Source organism: Anguilla anguilla, chromosome 1, assembly GCF_013347855.1.
Source record: "Anguilla anguilla isolate fAngAng1 chromosome 1, fAngAng1.pri, whole genome shotgun sequence".
NCBI lineage: Eukaryota > Metazoa > Chordata > Actinopteri > Anguilliformes > Anguillidae > Anguilla > Anguilla anguilla.
This window is the reverse complement of record NC_049201.1, coordinates 27,705,961-27,720,944: the sequence shown is the minus strand read 5'-3', so window position 1 is coordinate 27,720,944 and position 14,984 is coordinate 27,705,961.

The window sequence follows — 14,984 nt, the reverse complement described above, 5'->3', positions numbered from 1 at the left end:
ATGACCTCTATTGCAAAAAAATTTCATTATTTCATAATAATACTATTGCTCAGATAACGTTTTTTGAATAAATAACTATTTCATATGGACGGATATACTGAGTTGTCTTTTATAGTGTTTTATGAGATTGGTGAATGTGTTGGGGGATCTTTACCCATTTCTCTATCCAGTGTTTTTCTGCGTTCTTAAGATCCTTCATTCTGTGCTTGTGGAGGACTTTCCAAGTGAACCCACAAATTATCAGTCTTTGCTGGAGTTCAAGATTCTAATGAGTTTAACAAAAACAAAACAACACCCTAACATAAAAAATCTGCCACCATATTTCACCATAAACACTAAACAGCAACATACTCCTTCCATTGCCAAACCCACCACCAGTGTGCCTGGCCAAAAAGCAAAATTTTTATTTCATCTGACCATAACGGCCATTTTCAATTGATTTAATTGTGGCTATGACAGTTGCTTCGTATTCAAACCCTCTTCTGCAAACTTTGCCCTAAGTCAACAGAAAAACTTCTTGCCCATAACACCTCCCCCTAGTATTTTGTTTTTTGACTCACTACAGTTTTGACACCATGTCTGCAATCCATCCAATGAGCTGCTGAAATGGGTATGATGTCACAATCAGGGTACGGATGGAAATTTATATTTGCCTCACCTCAGAAATAGAACATACAAACATTAAAACAAAATTAGGTGCAATCACACTCAAATCACAAAATAGCTCTCAATCTGACTGTTCTACTGGCGCTCTGAAACGTTGGCCAGAAGGAAGTAACTGAAACTCACTGTGAAGGGGGTGACTGGTGTCATTTGCTCTAGTCAGAGCCTTTCTGCATACTGAGTTAAACCAGTTGTGTTTGCGGTTTGCCTATTATTTTTTCAGTTGTGTTAACAACTCTGGCTAATTGATTTCTGCACGTGTGTTAAGGTTACCGAACCAAACACAGATATTAAAAACCAGACTTCTCTCCACCAGGCTGGCATAGATTCTCTGTAGGACATCCATACTGATGCCAAACCCTCTCAATTTCCAGATTAAAAACTGTTTTTGTCTTGCTTTTTTACAGATAAAATCAACGTTACTTGTAAAACTCAGCTTATGATCAGTAAAATGTCTCTGAATGCTTAAAACAGTTCTCCAATCTCTACAGATTGCTTATGGAGAGTAAGTGGTAGGAACAGTTCATCATTGTTAAGAATAAGGTTTTTGGGTTTCTCCACATTAATCAAAAAGCCACTGGATATACACCATTGTTCCAGGGCAGAGATCTGATCAAAATTGCTCAATCTGATCTGAAATCTGATCAATCTCCATCACCAGTGCCTACATGCTTAAAGTAACATGTTTATCCTCCACTTTCAGTTTATTTGTGTAAATTGAAAATAGCAGCGGTGATGAAACACAGCCCTGAGGGGCTCCTGTACTTAAAACCACCTCATCAGGAAATAGCCCTTGAACCAATGAATGAGGCTTCCATTTACGTCCAGGTCGAGGAGTCACTCTGTGCCTCTGTGTGCTTTGTAAACAAACTGTAAGCTGTCCAGTTGGTCTACTATGGATGAGGCCAGATGGCTACTCACAATGGCCCTCATTTACGAAACAAACGTACGACAGAAAACGGGGCGTGTGGTCATTTCCACGCAAAGCTCGGCGTTTATCAATTTGGACGTGAGCGGAGGCTACGACCAAATCTCACGTCAAATCTCAACTCGTGTACGCAAGTTTTCATGTCAGCGTGGACTTGTGGTGCAGCATAGTAAATCTTGCTGAGAATTGTTATTAGACCACATTCTGACTGGCATCTAAGCATATGCAGCCACATATTCATCACGTAAAAATATGTAGCCTATGGAAAAATATTCTGTTTTGTAAAGGCCTACATCGACTGTGTCATATCCCTAACATAAATAGTTCACATTTGCCTAATCAGATTCAGCCAAAACAATCCTGCCAAATACAAAACTAACGTGATTGCATTAGCCTAACTAGGTACATTGAGCTAAACTAGAGGCTAGGGAGGGGTGGGGAGAGGTGCAGCCTGAAGAGATGAGTCTTTAGTCTGCGCTTGAAGGTAGTCAGATTCTCTGCTGTTCTGACCGCCACGGGAAGGTCATTCCACCAGCGAGGGGCCAGGACAGACAGCAGACGCGAACGGGAAGTACAGACACGAAGAGGGGGAGGTGCCAAGCGTCCAGAGGTGGCAGGACGGAGAGGTCTGGCTGGTGTGTAGGGTCTGATGATCCTCTGGATGTATCCTGGTGCTGACCCCTTAGCTGCCTGGTATGCAAGCACCAAAGTCTTAAATTTGATGCGAGCCATAACAGGCAGCCAGTGGAGGTCAGTGAGCAGGGGAGTGACATGGGAATGTCTGGGGAGGTTGTGGACCAGACGAGCTGCGGCATTCTGGATGAGCTGCAGGGGTCTGATGGCGGATGCCGGCAGACCAGCCAGCAGCGAGTTGCAGTAGTCCAGGGGGACAGGACCATCGCTTAAACCAGGAGCTGGGTTGCATAGGTGGTGAGGATTTAACGGGGCAGTTAACGGGGTTAACAGTTTTTTGGTGTAGGCTATGAGATTAATTTCTCTTTCATTTTGAGATAGCCTACTTGTTAGGCTACGCTGCTGCTGACATAATTACAAGCAATTAGGTTAGATGCTTATTCAGTCACCTATTTAAACAAGAGCTTTGACAGTCATCAAATCTCGGCAATGGTAGATCTGGCTCTGTTAGAAGACCTCTATGCGCCCGTAAGACGAAAACGAAACGAACGAAACGAAAGCATGTTTATAACATTAAAACATCATTAAAATGAAGAAATAAATTAACCCTGCAACCGTGTAATTATTTAAATACTAGTAGCCTAGGCGATTAAATTTTTACCATTATCCGGCTCGGACACAGGTGGTGCGTCTGTGTCTCCTCCGCCACCTGTTATGCCTGAAATGGAAGCAGACCCGATAAGCGCGGACACTGCGTCAATGCAAGGCTGGAATCCAGCTGGCCTCCTCCAGTCAGCTGGGTGCTGCACCTACGGGCTGCAACACGCTTTTTGGTGGCGAGTTTGAGGTCTGACTATTTTTTCTTCACCTAAATGTAGCCTAAAGTATTACGATATAAGCTATTTACTAAATATATATATATATATATATATCACGGATGTACAAATTAAATATTCCAACCTCAGCTGGAGTTCGATTGTCTACGGCAACGCTGTTGACCGCAGCAGTGATTTTCTTCCACACTGCATTTTTCTGACTTCCTTCTATGCCACTTTTCGGGCTGCCAAATAGAACTAATTGGTTCAGATTCTATTTCTATGTCGGAGAAATTTCTCTTCTTGGCCGTATTACACTTCTCCATGTCGTAAACTCTAGGGGCTAGGCCTCTAAACCGAGAATATATAGGGGCGTGATATTTAAATGACAATTGTTTCAAGCCGCCACATTTATCAACGCCCGATCATTCTTACGCTGTGATTGCCGAGATATGAACGTTTCATGAATCACACGTGAACCCTGTCGTAAGATGATTTCTGCTCTCGGATCTGCGCTGGTTTCTACGTTAGATTGATAAATGAGGGCCAATGCATGTAACCAGTATAGATGGCAAAGCCGCAGGGGTTTAGTTGCCTACATGCCTTTTTATGCCTGTGGGGGGAGGAGATAGAGAAAACAGTCAACATTCCCATGGTTTGCTATATCAAATCATATTGTCTCTCTCTGTTGTAAATTCCTCAAGACCACTACAATGCATTGCTAGGCAGCAGCCCTCCTTGCAAATGTTTACACAGCTGGCCAAAGTGTTTCACCCCTGTGATTTCAAGGCACCACCTTTCTGTTGCTGGAGCGGGATTAGCCAGTAGCTATTCCACTTCCTATCAGAGGACTGACACGGAGGCAAGCACTGCAATGTGGAAATTGTGATGAGATGCTTTTACCAAGCTGCTGAACTCTAAAACAAGAATGTTTTTTATTCGAATTCCTGCTCTATGAGACTGTATGTGCAACTGACTGCTAACCATACGACTGTCCAACATCCCTTCAATCACATACCACAATAAATGTGTATCTTCAGTCTGGAGTTGTGCTGCTCTCTAACTCGAGCCCCATGGCGGTCAATACTTCAACTTGCCAGCATTATACATCGGAATAGTTTGGTGGAAGATCAGGATAGCCAGAGAAAAGCAGATGTCAGGGTGGTATCGGTGACCTCACATATTGGCTTTTCCTCCTGAACCAAATTATTTTCGACATTCTCTCAAAGGCGATAATCTAAAACTAGATATTCGACAGCATCTATAGATGTGTTTCACCTGAGTCACTTTTGCTGTCTCCTGACAGTCCTTTCATCCTCCAGCATACAAGCCCCATCTAGGCAATGGTGCCACCAGATGTCACGGTCAGCATCAGCATCCCCCAGGTCCTCAGGTCTAATCTTGGTCTTCCTTAGTGAAGCCTTCAGCTGGTATTTGTATCTCTTCTTCTGCCGATGTAACTGGCCACATAATGCTCTACGGGGCAGTTGATTGTTAGCAATCCTTATGACAGGTCCAAGCCAGCCTAACTGGTGTTGGGTGATTATAGCCTAGATACTTCTGCAGTTGGTCTTTGCTAGTATTTCAGTATGAGGCACACCATCACGCCAGGTGAGTCCCAGGGTGCTCTACTAGCACCCTATATGGAAGCACCCTAGGAGCTCAATGTGACAGTTGTAGGTGGCCCAGGCTTCACAGCTGTAGAACAGGGTTGTGATGCAGGTGGAGATTCTACCATAAGGAGAAGACTACACCAGCATAACCTCGGATGGTTCACCACAAGATGCAAACCACTGGTAGATTTTTCTGCCCCACTTTTTATGAACCTCATAGTCATTATTATTTCATTTCAAATCTAATGTGCTGGAGTAGACAGTCAAAACAACAAAAGAATGTGTTACTTACAAACTGTCAAAATACTTTCTTATTGATCTCTGTTATGAGCTGTCTGTGTTTGTGGGGCCTCCTGGGCTGCCTGACAAGTTTTCAGAAATCTGGACTCCAAAGCTACCATTCTCCACATTCTTTTGCCATCTTTTTCTTTCAACACCAGTGGATTATGACACCGCACAAGCAATATTCTTTCCTGTTTTTTACCCTTTACAGTGTTAATTAATAAGCATTGATTGATTCCATCAAGAAAGCCCAGAAGAAAGCCCTGTTTATGGTGGTCTTAGTACACCAACATCTTGTAAGTTTTCCCGACTTTACTGATATAAAATAATTAAGATGAAAGGGTCATTGTGGTAAAAAAAAAAAAAAAAAAAAAAAAAAAAAAAACAATCTTTATGGAAAAAAAGAAACTGCTCTCTGTAACTATGACCAGGATTCAGTCGATGTTTTTTTGCATTTGGCCTAATTCACAATTTGAGCAGCTGACAAAATTAACTTACCTTATTATGTTTAAAGAAAAATATGACATCACATTTGAGTACAAGTGTTGATTGAATTCACACACCAGTACATTCAGACAAAGGGTATTGTCAGTGATTTGCTGTTTCGAAGCTACCCTTTGTGTGAGTGTATTGGTGTGTAGTGTTTTGCACAGTAAACATTGTGTTGCTCCAAAATATTTATTCATGTCTTCAGCTTCATCCCCAGGTTCTCAGTCAGAAATGGTTCAGAGTTGTCCTAACTCCCCCTATATTGACAGTGTTAGGAGAGGGATTATGGGCTCACCCTGTTATGATTGCTCTCAGCCATCATAGTGATTGTTTATACATACACAGAAGAATCTATTTATGGATTCTCAATTCCATCGTGGTGCCGATGGACTTGAAAATATTGTTTGAAAGTGCAGGGAAGGGCCTTCATAAAAGAATTCAGCACTTGGAGTCAACTTGCTCTCAAGTATTTGTACTTGTGTCACAGATTATTTGTGTGATTTTGGATTTTGAAAAAGTGGCTTTCAAATGGGCAGACATTGTAACCATTCCTTTCATCCTCTGTACTTACTCTCTTAAAACTTGGTCAATCACATACATTGTTTGCTGGGAGAAAAGTGACATGCCCTGTTGTGGGTAGTTGCTGACTACATTTAATGAAGAGTCATACCCAAGGACAATGTCCATCACCCATGTCCCATTGATATGAATTAATAAAAAGGCAACAAACTGGGGTATTTCACCAGCTACCCTTGAGAAAGGTCCTATGTTGCATACACTGGCTAAAGTATTGATATCAATAAAATACATTTTGAAAAATGAAAGATTTTTATTTGCATGTTCACCCAACTATATTTATTTTGCATCTCAGCTGAACTGTAACAGGCAGAACTTTCCGTTGTGAAAATACAACGCTAACCACCTGTTTAGCCTCTAGGGAACCTGTAGTGTCGCTTTTTTCCCTCACATACAACCCACACTTCAACAGTTGGCAATTAGTGGTCCATGCTGCACTAGTTCCAGCTGGCTTATTGAATATGAGAAAAAGAAATAAAAATAAAAAATAATATATATATTATCAAACACATTGCATTATGTGTAATGTGCCACGTCAGACACTGTGATAATGTGAAATTGTTCAATCTTCAGGCTGATGTGGGGCAGAAAATGTGCTTATTAATAAATTATTATTATTATTATTATTATTATTATTCATTAGGATTCCCTTTCCTTTCGGTAGATCCAGCTGAGACATACTGACTGGCAGTTTCTGCCAGAGAAACTCTGAGAAACGCACAAAGTGATGAATGATTGAAGCATATGTGGGCCACTAGGTGGCAATGTGGACCATTTCATATGCTTCCAAAGTCAAAACCGAAACACAGCCTCTGTTGGAAAAAAGAGGTCCCCATGGGACATTTGCACACAATGCATATAAACTGTGATATGATAACTGAAAAGTACATTACTAAGCTTGACCATTTTGTCTTGGAACAGCTCTGGGTGTCATAAATGTTTCCTCTTTTGAAATATGTATTAAATATAATTTTCCATGCACCGTTTACATGTGAAACATTTCTGGGATATCATATAAGAATTGTATCATATAAGAATTACTCTGTCATTTATTTTATTTATTTTTGTAGAACTCATTGTCCCAAGTTGATATTGCATCCTGGGTAAATTTCATTTATTTTTTCATTTTATTTTCATCTTGACAACGAAGACCAGCTTTTTTTGTCTGTTGTCTGAAGATGAACGCTGAAAGTGAATTCTTTCTGTCTGTGTTGGGTGATGTCATCGGATCTGTATGTAAGACAGGAGCTGTCTTTGCTCGCTGCTGTGCATAGGGTCCTGGGCTTACTGCTAGACTCACTGTCACCTGTGATCATCCTTTGCTATTTTGTTCCAAATGACCTCAGATGGAACGTTCTGATCTACTTCTGTCAGGATGTGGAGATGACAGGAAGGATGACTTCAGAAGGTTTTGCCTAAGGCTTGTGTCTTCTTGCTCACGCTGTCTGTGTGGGTATACGTGTGTGCATTTTGTGTGAGTGTGTGTGTGTGTGTGTGTGTAGGCACAAGAATTTGTACGAGATCATGTTTGTATCAATATTTGTGTTGTATGTGTCTGTGTGTTTGATTTTTAATGTATAGTCACATTTGCATGGATCTTGTTGCCTTACTTGCTGCTTCAAACAATGACACAAATTGCATGATGAAAAACAAACATTTTAATCATTAAAATTTTGCAACCGATAACTACAAGCATAATTTACTCTGTGGCCCAAAAAATATCTTTAAAAAACTCACTTTTATCTGCTGTACACAGAAGAAATATTTCCCATGTACCTTTGCCAATTAAATATCCTTAACAACACATCATAGCTGATTCCAAACCAATCAGATGCTACAAATTAAATTTAAAATTAATGAAATTAAAACTTGATTAAAACTGGAGTAGTGTCCATGGATCTTAGATAGAGACTAAATCTGGTACGGTATTAGAGGCTAATAATGCTGTGAGACAAACGACACAGGTGTGTTTACTTTATTGAAAGTGTTGCAATTTGGATTTCTGTTTTCCACTTAAGCGCACTGAGAAACCAAAGATTGTCGCGATGATTGAAAACTGGGGTTCACTCTTGTTGAACATCAAAACAAAACATGTCTACTGTTGAATTTATTTTTAGAGAGCCACTAAATGACAATCACAGATATTGCCCCAGTTTCACATTGACTACAATTTTTATTGTCTCTAATATTTGAAATAATAATATAGTTAACCTTCTGACACAATCAAAGATATTATATATCCTTAATTTTTGTTAAAGTAAATGATAAAGCACAGTGAATTAATCTACATGAACCTGGAATTCTGCAGTATCATTGAGTGGAGACCTCACTACTTTTCTTCTTAACGTTTGACTCATAGGATCGACACGCCTGTAAAATTACAAATTCCTCTTGATATTATCTTCAGTGTGTGGATTTTCCCTATTTCTTTACTGCTGTAATATAATACCATGGTGATACAACGGACATCAGTGACCCTTTCTGAGAAAACAAAAATGGTGTTGTCAAGTTTTTGACCAACTCTTGCAGAAACATAGATTCTTTACAGAAGATCTTTCGCTCAGAAAATTGCTAGGTCCAATTGATTACAACAAATGGGCATTCCTTTCAAGGACTTACGAGAACAAAGCTTTCAAGAACCTTAGTAAATTAGTCTTAAAATAACACTTCAAGGGCACCCTTGAACAAGTAGATCATGTGCTTTGAAAGACCGAACACAGAACACTACATCCACTCGTTTTAATTGTTCAGGATGTGTGCAGTGTGGAAAAAGATTTCTATTTCTAACTTTGCTAAATACATACACAAACAGGAAGCAACATTATGTACGCTGCAAAACAAAAAGTACTTTCAAAACATTTCACCTCCCATGTTCAAAAATGAAGTATAAATAATTTGGCCACAACTTCTGCATTCCAGTTAAGGATGGCTAGGCTACACAATTGTAATTCACACAAATTGTACTGATAAGGACACATAATTAATGTAGATACCTGTAAACAAGTCAGACAGTAAATGCCAGAGAAATATATTCCACAGTGATTACCAGTGTACAGAGTGTTAGTGTGATGTAGTCATAGAGATACTGAGCTTGTAAGATGGTGAACTTGTAAAGATGTTGCAATGTCACTACTGCACTTTGTTAGTTGCATAGGTATCATAATATTTTTCTGGAAGCGGAGTTTATGTAAGATTCCATGCTTTAACAAAATCCTACATACTGCATTACAGCAATGCCATACGCCTATAAAACTCTAAATAGTATTCATGGGATATGTGATATATGGACTTATGACAGTAATTTCTTTATGATTATCTTCATGAGCTTCATAGCCTTATGGCTGTGGTCATAAGCTGGTGATAATATTTATGTCTGAATGATGGCAAGGGCTGGGCCTTTACTCTGAGTTTATAATGGTACTTTGAAGAGTAACAACCCACTTCAAGAACAATATTTCCAACTGAACAGATTATATAAACATTTAGACATTTAAGTGGATAATGGCAGTAAAAATAGTTTTTAAATGTGCGCAGTCCTGAATAAATATGGTAGATTGGAACAGTCTAACGATGGTAGATTGGAACAGTCTAATTGGAAAGGCCAGTGTCAAGTAGCATGAGATCACTCAAGACCATTGGCTTTTCCTTCCACGTGCTCATGTAAGGCTGAATGACAGCTCTTCGCTGTTTAGCAGAAACAGCACTCTTAGAATGTACAGCAGTGAATAAATGAATTCAATTCATTAGCCCAGCCATGCTGTGCTGTAGTCTCTTGTGACACAGGGGTTCCGTTTGAAGTGATTCCTTTTGCTTGTTAGTGTACAATAGAAATTCATGTGATATTCACTGGTGGTGAGGGGTTATGGTGAGAAGAAAACAATATGAGCCAAAAGCACAACGGAAAAGGTGGATACGCCTATTTCAAAATAAAGTTTTTTTGCCCCCTATATTTAGCATAATCTGGTATGATTGCTATTAGCACGTTTGGGTGATTATCCCTTTATCCAGAGCAGGGGAGTGAAAAGGATAATTACGATATAAAATACGGGCTATACCGTTGTAAAACTGCTCGTGGTGTCTTGAAGCTTAGCTAAAGTAAATTAGCACTTGCTGCAGTTTGCTGCCAGGTTAACAGGAAATGTGTGTGCGGCTGAAGGAAATGGGAAGGGCAAGGTTCTGGTGACCACAGCCAGACAACTTGGTTGAGGCAGTTGCTGAGGACTTCAAAAACAAACTCCCCTCTCCTTCCACACTTGTCACTCCCACCCTGATGTTCAATGTTACAGTTTCATTAAACAAAACAATTTTCATAATTAATTTGAGGGTTCCTGAAATCAGTAGACATGCAAAAAAGGGACTCCAGGGAAAGTCTTAAAGTGGACAAGCAGTGTCAAGTCCTGTCCATAGACTGTATAAAAATGGTCCTGACTAAGAAAATGTCCTTTGTTTTTGCAGATGCATAGCTATGTAGAGCTGCAAAACTTCAGCAATGAAGATCCCAATAATTCTTACTAACAATTCCAATGTCAACAAATGTATAATTAAATATTGATTGCAAAAATAAATAAATTGTTAACTTAGCTTTCTGCAGCTGGTGCTATAAACTACTGATCATGGACCACAATGTAAACACGTATAAGCAAACGAAGCTTTGCTGCAGGATATTATGAAATATCATTTACAAAAACACTACTTTAATTTAAAACCACAGTTGTATCACAACAACATAGCCTCTCACCTTTGCACTGAACAGGAAGCCTCTTTACCAATTACAAATAAGCCTGTTTCAACAGGCTTATGACATGTTACTGATATTATGGAGCATATGGCAATTGCTGGGCAAAGCCAACATAAAGCTTTCCATGGGTTTCATTTAGTCATAACTACCCCAGGTGCCATTGTCAGGATCCAAGGCTGAGTTATTCTCCTCAATAGAGAGCGTGTAAATCCTGTAGAGGCTGACGACCGGACGAGCCGTTATTACGAGGGTCTAGATTGACAGCACGTGGGTGAAAGTTAATAAATGGCCGATGCTTTAGGGGACAGCAGATGTCAAGAAAGAGGAAGTATGTTAGACTGAGGAGCTAAGAATGACTCATAAAACTTTAGAATTCACTTTTGTTTCAGATTTCAGTAAGAGGAAGTCGATCCTGTTTAAGGCATTATGTAGGGTTTTTTTTTCTTCTTTTTTTTTTTTACAAGGTTTCGTATTCTTGGTGCGCTGTAGGTTCTATGCTTTCTTTCTGCTGTGGAAAAGATAGTGAAGACAGCTGCTTGCAAAGTGAGAGGAAAGAAAATGCACGGTGTTTAATGTGGCCATTGTAATGTGAACAACAGCTTCTCTGACATCTTGTGGGCAGCATATTTTGTCGAGGAAGGTCTCTTTCCTATGTGCACAATATTTACAAGAGAAAAACGCAAAGCAGCGACATCATCATATCAATTTTGGACATTTTTTAAAAAGGCACGTAATAGCTGAACACCTGGTTTTGTTTAAGTGCGTTATACTGTTCCTGAACATCATTGTGTAGGCATGGGTTGCAGGCAGCACATTGAGTGGGATAAGCCAACAAGATGACTATAAAAACAGATATTGCACAAACCAGATGGTCATCTCCTGCTGTTCTTTCCACTCTCTGTATATATTTTTATATGGTCTATGGTATTACCTTACTCTCAGGTTTTGGCCCTGTATGGGTTGTTACACTAGCTATGGATTTTCTTTCCTCAACCTTGCCTCTGTATGAATATTCATAAAAAGCCATCAACTCAAGTCTTTTTGCGTTTCAACAATAAAATAGACTGAACTTCCAATGTTAGATGTAGAATTCAAAGCTGACCATCGAGTTGGCATGAAGGCAATCAGTGTTCTAACGGTGAATGTTAGAAAGATAATGTTAATTGTGAATGTGTGTAATGGTGTGTATGGAGTTTATAGCATTTATTGGGAAAGATACAGTATAGCAAGTATATGATGAGCCCCAAGGAACATGTTTCATACATACAAAGAACACATCCCTTATCTGATGCAGGTAATTTAGAAGCTCAAAGCAATTTGCTCTAACTCATTTTCTCTGGCAGTGAATGTTGTCATAGAACCTCCAAATTAAATAAAAACACAAAACTACAAGATACCTACAAAGTACAAGATACCCTTTCTCAAATGTTGAGGTGAAGTTTTATGCAAAAATTTTATTTCACCATTCAGTGAAAATATCTTGGACAGAATTGTTTTGATCAAACTTGAAAGCACCCACTTCCAACAACACTTTACTTGAACTGTATTTTCTCACAGTTGTTATGCACTATTGTTTATGATGCTGCACTTCCCACGGTTGAATGCAGGAATTCATGTTTGCGCGTTCTTCGTTCTTACAAGTCCTTTTGGCAACTCTTCAGAATCCGCCGTCACCTATCCTGTACAGACCGTGTTTTCAAGCCAAGAATCTGTGCATTTTGACTGTCAACATTTGGCTGCCGTTGTTTTCCCCGTTTAATTCCGTGCACGCAACGTGGGTGTGTCCCAGAGTCGTGCAATCGTTGGCCAGACAAAAACCTGATTTTCGGAGTGTGCTCGAACCCTCGGGAAGCTTAAACTGAACACCTGTCCGCCCCCACATGTGCGCACATCGGCTTGTGAATTTCCAGTAACTAGACCGAATCACCTCGAGTGCCCGTTGGTATTTCCCTTGCAACTCCGTGGATTGGAAATACAGCAAATGCAAGCTAATGCTTTGGATCGGAGGAGAGGATGAGTGTACCAAGTGCCTGAGGAGAAGTAGATTTCACTGCAGGGTGGAGTTGGAGCTCTAGTAACACACCTTGATCCACAGGTTATTGCATGCCTAGACAAAACCTCATTATGTTTAGGCCGGTTACAGATCACAAGAAGGTAGAAAAACAAGCCCATCATCTGCAGACTGTCCTCCACAGATTTGTCACTCAGTCCTTCCTTGAGAAGATTGAGGCCGCATTTTTATTTTGGGCTCAAATTAATGCAACTGCAATGTGTTTTTTCCTAGAATATATGGAAAATACCTTACTGCAAGTATTACTTACACAATGTTGTGTGTTCAGTGATTTCCAACATCAAATACAAACATTTATGCAAGCAATGGGGACAAAATATTTTTTTAATGCATATTTGTGTTTGTGCATTTTTGTGCGCGCGTAGATGTATGTGCACGAGTATGTGTCCTTGTATCTGCATATACCTATCAGTGTGTTTGTATACGTTTCTGTGTCTGCATTTATACGTATCCAAGATTATGTGCTTGTTTGTGTCCATATATGTTTGTGTAGTATCTTTGTACGTATGCACATGCGTGCGTTTTTTGTCCGTTATTCTTTCTGAAACAATACCTGCCCAAGAGGAAACCCGAGAAGGCGAGGTTGTGTCTGAGGAGGGCCAGGTCATGAATAGTGGTTGAAACGGTCCCCAAGGCACTGTCAACGCCGGGCTAATTGACGTGACCGAAGCGTTTTGGCGCTCTCCCTCGCTGACGGCCGTTGAGCCGCAGGAACGCGCCTGCGTCCGCGCGCTCCTGTCCGGGCTTGTCTGCTTGAGACATTTGGCAGATTACCCCCGCTGCGAACTGGACGAATGACTGCGGAGTGAGTCACCCCCCTGCACAGGTGCAGACTTTAATGCTCAGGGCCCCCCTCTCTGGCTATGACTCATGTACTTTATAGAAAGCAGGATTGCCATTACCTCTTGTTACTTCATTACTTAAGAAAGAAACAATTGGATTTTGGGGGCCAAAAATGACAGCTGGAGAGGCTGGCAGAGGGCTGTTGCTCTCCAAAAAGCCCATGCTAATCCAGTATCAGAGGCAGTGTGAGTATCCTTCCTTACATGGACTTTTCATCCTGTATGTGGCTGAAAACCAAGGCCACCCCCCCCCCCCAACTCCCTGCAAAAAAAAATGAAATCTAAGTTCCTCATTCACCCTACTTAGCCCCACAAAAAAGGTCACAGGGTACAGGAAAGGCATTTTGGCCTGCCTCACTGTGTCTGTCTCTCATGCGGCTAACAACATCTCCCTGGGGAGTCAGCACTCAGCAATACTCTCACGCCTGTTGCTTTCTAGGCATAGTCCAGAACAAAAGACCTACTACCATAGCTAGTGATTTTTTAAAGGAGAAGATATGCTGAAATTGTGTTTAGTGAATGGTCATTTGGCGAATACAAAGAGCTGACTAGATGGGCTGTTAACTCGGAATAATCGTTCGATGTTTTTCCCCAATACTCTTCGGACTACACCAGTTTTCATGTCCGTGATTCGAATAACTTTATTAACATTTCAAAACATCTTTGATTTTACTCAGTGGAGACAGTTATGGTGCTTATGTACCAGGACAGGCTGATTGTGAAAGGATTTAAATGTTAAAATTAAGTATATTACTCATGTGTGCATGTGTTTTTATCTTGTGTGATCCTGATGTAAACATTAAACATTCATTATTGTCAAAATGTAATTTCATAATGTAAATTTTATTCATACATTGTTTAGTTTTTATCTGGTTTAAATGATTGATACCCAACACATAAGAGTAAGATCCTTAATATAGTAGACACATTCTTATTATAAATGAGTTGTTCTCATTATAAATTGTGAGTTGTCTGTATAGTCAATTGTTTCTGTCTATTACTTAAATCTGCAGTTGGCAACTTTCACAATAGTCGCAATGTTGTGACAATATTTTGGAAAGCATAACACACATTTGCCCTGCCCACAGAGAAAGAGACATCCCCCACCCCACCCCCCTGTTTTTCCACACACCTCATTGTGAACACACATCTACATTTCTAGCTACGAGTCCTTCGTAAACAGGATTACAGCCTGGCATATCTACGCTAAAATTTCAGCTCCAAAAATCTATGGAATCTTTGTTGTTGTTCTTATTGTTGCATACTACTGTGGGCTTACTAATAACGCAATAAAAAAAATTCAGTTTAGTCACTGAGTTCAGTAGCCAATGAAG